Here is an 8,626-nt window from a genome sequence, read left to right as displayed (position 1 = left end):
ATAAGTTAGTAATTTGTCAAACATTTTTGCGGCATGTAAAGTCCTTCACTCCTGCAACCAGCACATGTTTGAATTTCTTTTTGCCAGTACTGTTACATAGTCATTTGACTCATTTGGTGCATTTCTATTCGCTTTTACACTTCATAGATTTATTTATCAACTTTACTTCAACTTTATGTGCTAATTTTTCCCGCAGCAACACGCGGGGTACCAATTCTCTCTACATGCAGAGTGTCCACGTCATATGCATGCAACATCAGCATTCATTTATTCAAGCAGCCGAACAACCAGTCGTTTGAGAAATCAGCGTTCAGTTCTTCAGCGTCCAACCAAGCCACATGTCCCTTCAGCGTTCAGTTCTTGCTACTACTGAAGCAGTAATTTTGCCGCCTGGGCTGACGCACGTCCGCGGAGAAGACAACATGTGTCGAACGGGTAGTATAGTTTTTATATTGCAACATCATCTGCCTCTCTTGCTTTTACCCCTGCAGAAATAAGTAGGCAATCATCTTGTGGCGATGCGTCCTTGAGAAGTTTAGCAAGCGACAGCACCTGCAGCTGATTTCTGGGCTGATTGGGTGCCGTTGTTTTTTGCAAATTTTGGCTCATCCCATAAGCATATGAGGCTGCTGACTTCTCTGTTGGTGTGCAGCAATTAATCACTTGGTTGCCTACCAATGGCTTGGTAAGAGCAAGTATAATAAGGACTAGATAGGAAGTGCGGCTTGTCGCACCCCACCCGCACCAACCATATCCAGCCTGGTATGAGACGTTTTTTAGTTCATATGTTTATACGATGAAAGACAATAGTGCAACGGTTCAGTATGTTACAGCAAAAGTGCAAAAGGTTCAGTAGTTGACGAAAATATATATTACACAAAGCCAAAAAAAGGGAGTAACAACTATGCATAGTTTCTATAGGCAAAGTGTATAAGAACATATGTTGAACATAATTTAATTTTGTCTAACATATTTGCAGTTGCACAGGTTACATGTTACAGATAGATAAGGTGCCCACATATATGATAGGGAAAAAATTAATAGGCATACAAGCCCTTGTTTTCTCCCTAACAGATTGACTTAGAGCATGTAAATGCCCTACTTGCGAGGATAGCTTGCAGGCCTTTATGTGTTTGTTGATGGTGTAAATTCCATAGCTAACTCCACACTTGGTCCGACAAAATGATGGTGCGTTCCATGTCTCCATGTAGCTGCCAGATCTGAGAAGCACAAAGAATGAGAATGGAAGTAAACTGGAGATGCCATGAACATAAATTTGTCAAGGTGCAGGGATCAACGCACGATATTTATCAAACCAAAACGTGCTAATTGGTTTGTGAGTACAACATTCACTTGATTTTATGTGTAAAAAGGAGTGCTTACCTGATTGATGGTGGATGTAAGTGTGAAGGAGGCAATTTAACTACAATCACCTATGATGATGCCTTCACAACAATAAAAATACTCAGCAAGGCCCGAAGACTCACATAAGGGCATAATTTCCATAAAAGCTTGATTTTCAGTAGAAAGCACCAAAACTCATATCAAAGCATAATATAGTAATAGTGGTTTAGTGTAAAGCAACAATTTAGGGGCAAGCACAATATACATATGATTCGGTACAAAGTAGAACATATATAGTAATAGTGGTTCTTCACAGAGGGCAAGCATGTGTATTTTTTTTGGTATGATTTGCACCGTGCTAACTAAAATAATATCAAGCTATGCTGCATCTATACTATGAAAAGAAGCACAAGATCATTAAGGCATGCAGAAGTGTGTGATGGGTTTACACAGAAACAGATTTTACATTGTAGAAACATAACATCTGAAAAAAGAACTGAACAGTGACTACATCAAAACTACAACAAATATACACCTGTTGCCAGTTCATCTACTCAGTAATCAGCAAAATATTCTTCTCAACATTTGAAGAAATTCTAGAAAACAAAGGCTTGTTAAAAGGCTAATAACACACGTGAGAAGAGGAACAAAAAGGATCAAAGGAAATTGCCAAAGTATACCTTAAATCAAGTAGTTTGACTCAGTTTCTTAGTCGACCCTTCATACCTCCTCATTTGTAGTTATATGAGGCAAAGAACCGAGAATAATCATTTGCACAAAGTACTTCACAAATGAACAATCTCAGCATGTAGTGCAACTACCAACTTTAAAAATCTTATTCTGGCTCATAAGGAAATGATTTAGTGAAGCATGTACATGCACCAAGTACTCTGTAGAAGCATATAAATAGAAAAGGTACAAAAACAATGGTATACCTGCAGCTTAGACACGGCATCAAGCAACAATAATCTTAACTATCATAGCAATTACCTACATAGTGATGCTTCTGTGTAGTTACAATCTCTGCTCCTTCAAAGCATTTAGTGTCTATCCTATTTTTATGTTTAGTTATAGGCACGTCCATACACTTCGTAGGAACAGGGGCACAAGCGTAGCTTAGAAGTGGAATAAGTAATGTACTCCTCTCGCTCGCTCGCTCAAATTCAATGTCATAAGAACATGCACGGAGGTTAAATTAAGAAGTCCAAGACAAATTCAATGTAGAATCCATATTTTTAGAATGGCCAACAATTATGTGTAAGACAGTGCATGATATTTTGTACCACAAAGTAATCTTATAATGTTGCAGGAGGCTATATTCAAGTTTTACCTTCTTTATCACGGATGCATATCAAATTGTTGCTCCTTGACCTTTTGATAATATGGTTGCTGCTGGAGTCCTAGGAAGAGAGAAATTGCATTGACATTAGTATTCATACCTATGCTTGTTCAGGAATTTGGATCAAAATATAATTACACATGTCATAACAATTAGACATGAACACTCATTTGTGCATTTGTGCGTCTCATATATTTGTTTAGAGCAGAATTTGTAACACACACATTGGAAACGATGGCATTTAATTTGGTGGCATTAAAAAAAAGGAAAATGGCTACTAACAGAGGGTATAAAATCATTTCAATGAAAATAAATAAGCTGCTACAGGCATCAAATTATAATGTCATTGGCATCTCACAAAGACATGGCATCTCAGCTTTCAGCCACAAGGGAATCAAGATTGAGAGATAGACAGACCTGTGGGTCATCCGCAGTCACTTCGACGAAATTCTTCATGGAAGCCATGTCTGTCTCTTCGGTGTGCCAGAGGTTGTGCCTCTCCTGCTAAGCACCAAGTGGTGGCAGCCTAAGTTCAGTTTTGAATAGAGATGGTTGGCTTGCAGGTGATGAATAAAATAATTTAAGTGATCGATATAATTCTAATTCTAAGAACCGGGATTCTTTTTGTGAACCCCCATAAGACGATATGTTGCTTTATGGCCACAGTATAGTTAAATGGAAGCTTTAGTAAGCAAGTAAAGAAACCTACCGAAGAAAATGCTTTGCAAACAGAGCTTCATTATCCCGACATCACTCTCAAGAAATAGAAATAGTAATAGTATTGTATATATCTTCTTTTTGTTGAACAGATTTTGAATGTATCATTCTTGTGTTCATCAAAGCAAAGGTATGAATAATCTACAGTCTGATACTTGACCAACTAAACCACTTGGAAACAAGCCATCACCAATTTATCAACAAACTTGTACACAAAGGACTTGTATAAATATTCAAATCACATGAAGAATCCAAGCAGCAGCCCTCGAAAGTGCCCAAGCCACTAATATTTGGTAGTCTGTATAAGAATGATTTTAGTAATACCATTTCCTAGCAAATAGCTAGTATATATCCGGATGAAATTAGTCACGTTTAGTCTATGAGTCTCAACCTCGGAACGACTCATCGACTCGTAAACCTTGGGAGCAGGCTGTCCTACTGAACAAGAAGGCACATGAGGCATGTGTCTACTTCTCATTTCCATTTTACCAAACACACACTGAACAAGTTCTTATATCCCACGCCAAGCAAGGAACCAAGGATCCGCAAGTACTGGAAGTATACTATGCACATAACCTTGCCACCACTCAAAGGCTGCTACCAATTTGATATCATTGATAATAAAACAGTTAAAAGCATCTTCGCAGAAGCGACATGAGACAGATGCTGAAGATTCACACTCACCTAAGATGAACCGTAGCATGCATACGTATGCTCCATTCAAATCATTCAAAGGCTCCAATTCTGCACAGACCAAGATGAAAAGGTCCAAATCAGCTCACCTGCATCACCAATATAGCATCAGAGAATATATTTCCAGCAATCATTCATGTGATTCATCTTCTTCCAAACCACTAATCACACAAAAGTTCATGAAAGTATGGGTACACCACCATCCCACATCCATCACTAACATGTCCTCATCTATCAAAAATAAATGGAGGCGACACAATAATCAACTAAATATACAGACATTTACTAATGTTGAGGGATTGAAGTACAGCATGGAGTGGAGGAGAAGTTTGCGAGGAGGGAGGAGGGACCTGGGCGACGGCGTCTGGTTCGTCCTTGCAGGAGGCAGCAACGGCCTTCTTGGCGCACAGGATCTAGTTGAAGGAGGCGCCGGCGACGAGTCGTCCGCGCGCGAGGCCGCCAGGCCCCACGAGGCAGGGAGCCTACGGAGGAGGGAGCCGCCGGCACCGGCGCCGCGGAGGGAGGGGGCAATGAGCCCCACGGGGCAGGGGGCCTGCAGAGTGAGCCGCCGGCGCCGACGCCGCTAAGGGAGAGGCCCGTGGCCGTTCCTCTCTGGCTGCTCGCGCTCGCGCTCGCCTGGTAGGAGCACCGAGAGGGCGGGGAGGAGGAGAAGACGCGACGGCGGCGGCGGAGGCGAGCGGAGGCGGTGGCGGCGGCGTGGGGAGCAGGCAGCCTTGCGCGAGTGTGGTAGTGAGCGGGCTAGGGCTCTAGGCCCTCGTCCGCCGACGCGGACACGCCATCGAGGGCGAACTCGCGGACGCGCCGGCGTGGCGCACGCGCACCGACGTCCCGCCGTCGACGTCGTCCAGAGCGGACTCCGCGCCGCCGTCGGCTGAGGTTAGGCTGCAGATGCGCGCGAGCTTCTTGCCCTCCCTCTCTGGCCGCTTGCGTCACAGCGTCGTCGGGCAGATGGCAGCGATGCGTGCCGCAGCCGTGGACGGGGAGGATGGCCTGGGCGAGCGGCGGCGACGGCGGGCGGGCGCGGGTCTAGGGTTTGGAGGGAGGAGAGAAGCGAGGCGCGGGCGGCGGGACGGGCGAGACGGCAGGGCGGGGCGAGCGGCTAGGGTTCACCAGGGGAGCCGGCCCTTTTATACCCCCACCACATGAAATTACCAAAATGCCCTGGTGGGGGCATGGTATTTACATTATGTTGCCATTACTATTCATTCCAGCAGTGTTCCTTCCAGATCCGACGGCCCAGGTTCATCCAGCTCTTGATCCGACGCCCGGAATTCCATCAAGCGAACGCATCCGACGACCGAGAGTCGCTGAGCTCTAAGGAGCCTTGTACATCCATCCTTTTCTTATTTCTGGATGACTAGGCGGGTTGTAAACCTTTAAGACTAGTCACAGTGGGGAGTAACTTATAGTAGTAACATGCATATGTTACTAGTCTATGTTACTAACTCCACAGTGGATAGTAACATATGTGTTGTGTCACACATCACTTTATTTATTAGGTTGTAGACTCATCTTTTCTTGATATGTATAATGTTATACTACCTCCGTCCGGGTTTATTAGGCCCCTTTGTATTTCCTGTCAGATTTTGACCATCTATATTACTAAAAATATATAAAATATATGATACACAAATTACACAATTGGATTTGTGTTTGAAAGAACTATCTAACAATATAACTTGTGTGACATACATTCTCCCCGGTAAGGAAATAAGATGTATGTCACACAAGTTATATTGTTAGATAGGGGCCTAATATTAGGCCCCATCTTATTTTGTGCTAAAGCATGAGACTGGTAAGGAAATTGTGGTTGTTTTCTTCTATAATATTGCATACTTTCTCCTCTCCGTTTCTCATCTTCAATGGCTTATTATATATGTTTAATTGTTTATACGAATCACTTTGTTATGAAGGATAATGCATGCCCATCTGCTATACATATTGAAATGAAAATTATTTAGAATAGAGGTGAGCTTGATACATCTTCAAGAAAAGTTTTAAAAATTTGATATACGGTGCATATTTTAGTACGCCTCACTTAAAAAGGTAAGTGTAGACAATTAAGTGTTAACCAAAGCACACGGTCCCTCCAATATACACACCAACTAGGTATTCAACAAAGCAGCCATCTCAGCAATTATTATTTTTTAATCACAAGAAAAAAATTATTAACCTTTTTTCTCAACATGCCGCCATTCCGATTATGTGTGTTTCATTTCCTTTATTCTGACCAGATCAGTGCAAGGCATATACAGCCCATTACTTCAGCTCATTCTCCAGATGCTCATTTGACCTACTTTTATTTTTATTTTTTGCGGTAAGATGATTTTGATAGTTCTGCTCGGCTTGCCTCATGGACAAACTTTTCATGCCCATGCAGATTATGATACCTATCGTACTTTATGCTCCTAAAAAGTACTTTAGCATATTGAAATTGTATTGACGACAAATTTAGTGCTACAAATCCCGCTGCAATGCGTGGGGTATTATCTAGTTGCTTCAAATTAACTGCCATGAGTACGCCTCCTTAACCACCATGGAACCGGCTCATCTATGTGACAAAAAATTGATGCTAGTTTGTAGCACGATTAGAACGTGAAAGATAAGAAGATTAGGGTAAGTAAGACGCACATTCTCAATACGCCCACGCATGCATCCATGAAATTGGAGCTCAATCACGAGATGGCTGCAGATGCGGCTGAATGGCAGAACATATGGATCAATTGTTGAGAGTATGGTAGGTTTGTTAGGATCGCTGATATGTACGCGCCCACGCATGCATCCACAAAATTGGAGCTCAATCGCGAGATGGTTGCAGATGCGGCCGAAGGGCACAATATACGGATCGTTGTTGAGAGCATGGTAGGTTTGTTAGGATCGCTTGGTGCAAAATAAGGATTTGCGGCTTTTTTTTACATAGTACAATTGAAGTCGCTTATGTACATAAGGATACGGTCACTCCTATAAACGCACACACTATCCCTATGAGCACCTCCAAGAGACTGGACCGGCACATAATCTTGAGATTGGCGAAGTCACCACAAATGTTTTTGTAGTCGACGGGAACGTCTCCTCCCGCTGAACGTACATCGCCGGAAGGCCTGGAATAAATTCAGGAAAATGCGAGCACCAATGTCAAGTCTGAAACTTGAAATATGATGGGCAGGGGATACCATTATCTTTCTAACCATCCAACCACATGCTGGTTTGCAGTAAGGGTTTGTGGCTATTATGTGTTGCACGAGAAAGTCATCGTATTAAATCTAGACCGTCGTCATAATTTGATCGCAACAGATGGACCGATTTATGTTTTTTCCAATTTCTACAATTAATGTTGGATTTTCATCTAACTAATCTACTCCATTATAACTTGAATCCACCAGATTAACAGCTTGTATTTACTGATTAACGTGTGAATTTCTAGTGAGTCTCTAATTAGTATTCCCTCCGTTCCTTTTTACTCCGCGTATAAGTTTGGATCAAAGTCAAACTACACAAAGTTTGATCAAATTTATATTAAAAAATATGAACATCTACAATACTTAAACTATATAATATGAAAATACATTTCATGGTGCATCTGAAAATGTTGACTTCATATTGTGAATGTTGATATTTTTTAATATAAAGTTAGTCAAACTATGCAAAGCTTGACTTTGACCAAACCTTATATGCAGACTAAAAGGAAACGGAGGGAGTAGAAGTATACTTTCTAGGGAGTCTCTAATTAGTAGAAGCTAGTCGACAACCCATGCACCTGCACGGGCTAGCAATTTTAATATTAGATATTACATGGTTTTGGCAAATTAGAAATGTCAAACAATCATATGAATATATTGATATAGGTTATTATTATTACACATGCACATTGGATCCAATGAACTTACATTGCTTTGACTATTTTATGAGTAATATCGCTGTGTGATGGCAAATCACGTCGGATTTGTAGAACATATGTGGAAATAAGGATGTGCTACTTTATGCAGGTTATATAAGTGTATATTAGTTATGTTGGTAGAAAACATGATTACAGATGCAAAAGTTATTGTATGTATCATGCAGTTGTGATCTATAAGTTTCTAAGAGGTATAAAATAAAGTGTTCGATTGTAGCATTTATCTTCCTTTATTAGTGAACTGAAAAGAAGAAATACATATTTCGTTTTGCCAAGGAAGAACGGTAGAATTATAAATACTTTGTTTCTATATACAATAATGGACACATGCATGCATGAATTTGTGTCAACATACATGACAGTATAAAATCAAGTGTTCTATCGTAGCATTTATCTTCCTTTCTTAATTAACCTAAAAGAAGAAATACATATTTCTTTTTGCCAAGGAAGAACAGTAGAATTATAAATACTTTGTTTCTATATACAATAATGGACACATGCATGCATTACTTTGTGTGAACACACGTGATATTGTAGGAAATAATATACATATTTTAAAAGGGGAAGTTGTGTATTCTTATTATACTATATAAGAACCAAATATTATTCACATTAGA

The 8,626-nt window shown here is 40.9% G+C and overlaps 1 long non-coding RNA gene across 1 annotated transcript; it reads right to left on the bottom strand.

Moving 5' to 3' along the window:
• Positions 1-1,055: 1,055 nt before the first annotated feature.
• On the bottom strand, positions 1,056-4,783 carry LOC119340346. Its single transcript, XR_005164500.1, has 5 exons — positions 4,444-4,783; positions 4,085-4,182; positions 3,101-3,184; positions 1,384-2,744; positions 1,056-1,220 (listed from the first exon to the last, which is right to left on the bottom strand). It is a non-coding gene; the product is annotated as an uncharacterized LOC119340346 (long non-coding RNA).
• Positions 4,784-8,626: the final 3,843 nt, after the last annotated feature.

This window comes from Triticum dicoccoides, chromosome 7B (genome assembly GCF_002162155.2).
Source record: "Triticum dicoccoides isolate Atlit2015 ecotype Zavitan chromosome 7B, WEW_v2.0, whole genome shotgun sequence".
NCBI classification, from domain to species: domain Eukaryota; kingdom Viridiplantae; phylum Streptophyta; class Magnoliopsida; order Poales; family Poaceae; genus Triticum; species Triticum dicoccoides.
This window is presented reverse-complemented; position numbering and strand designations above follow the sequence as displayed.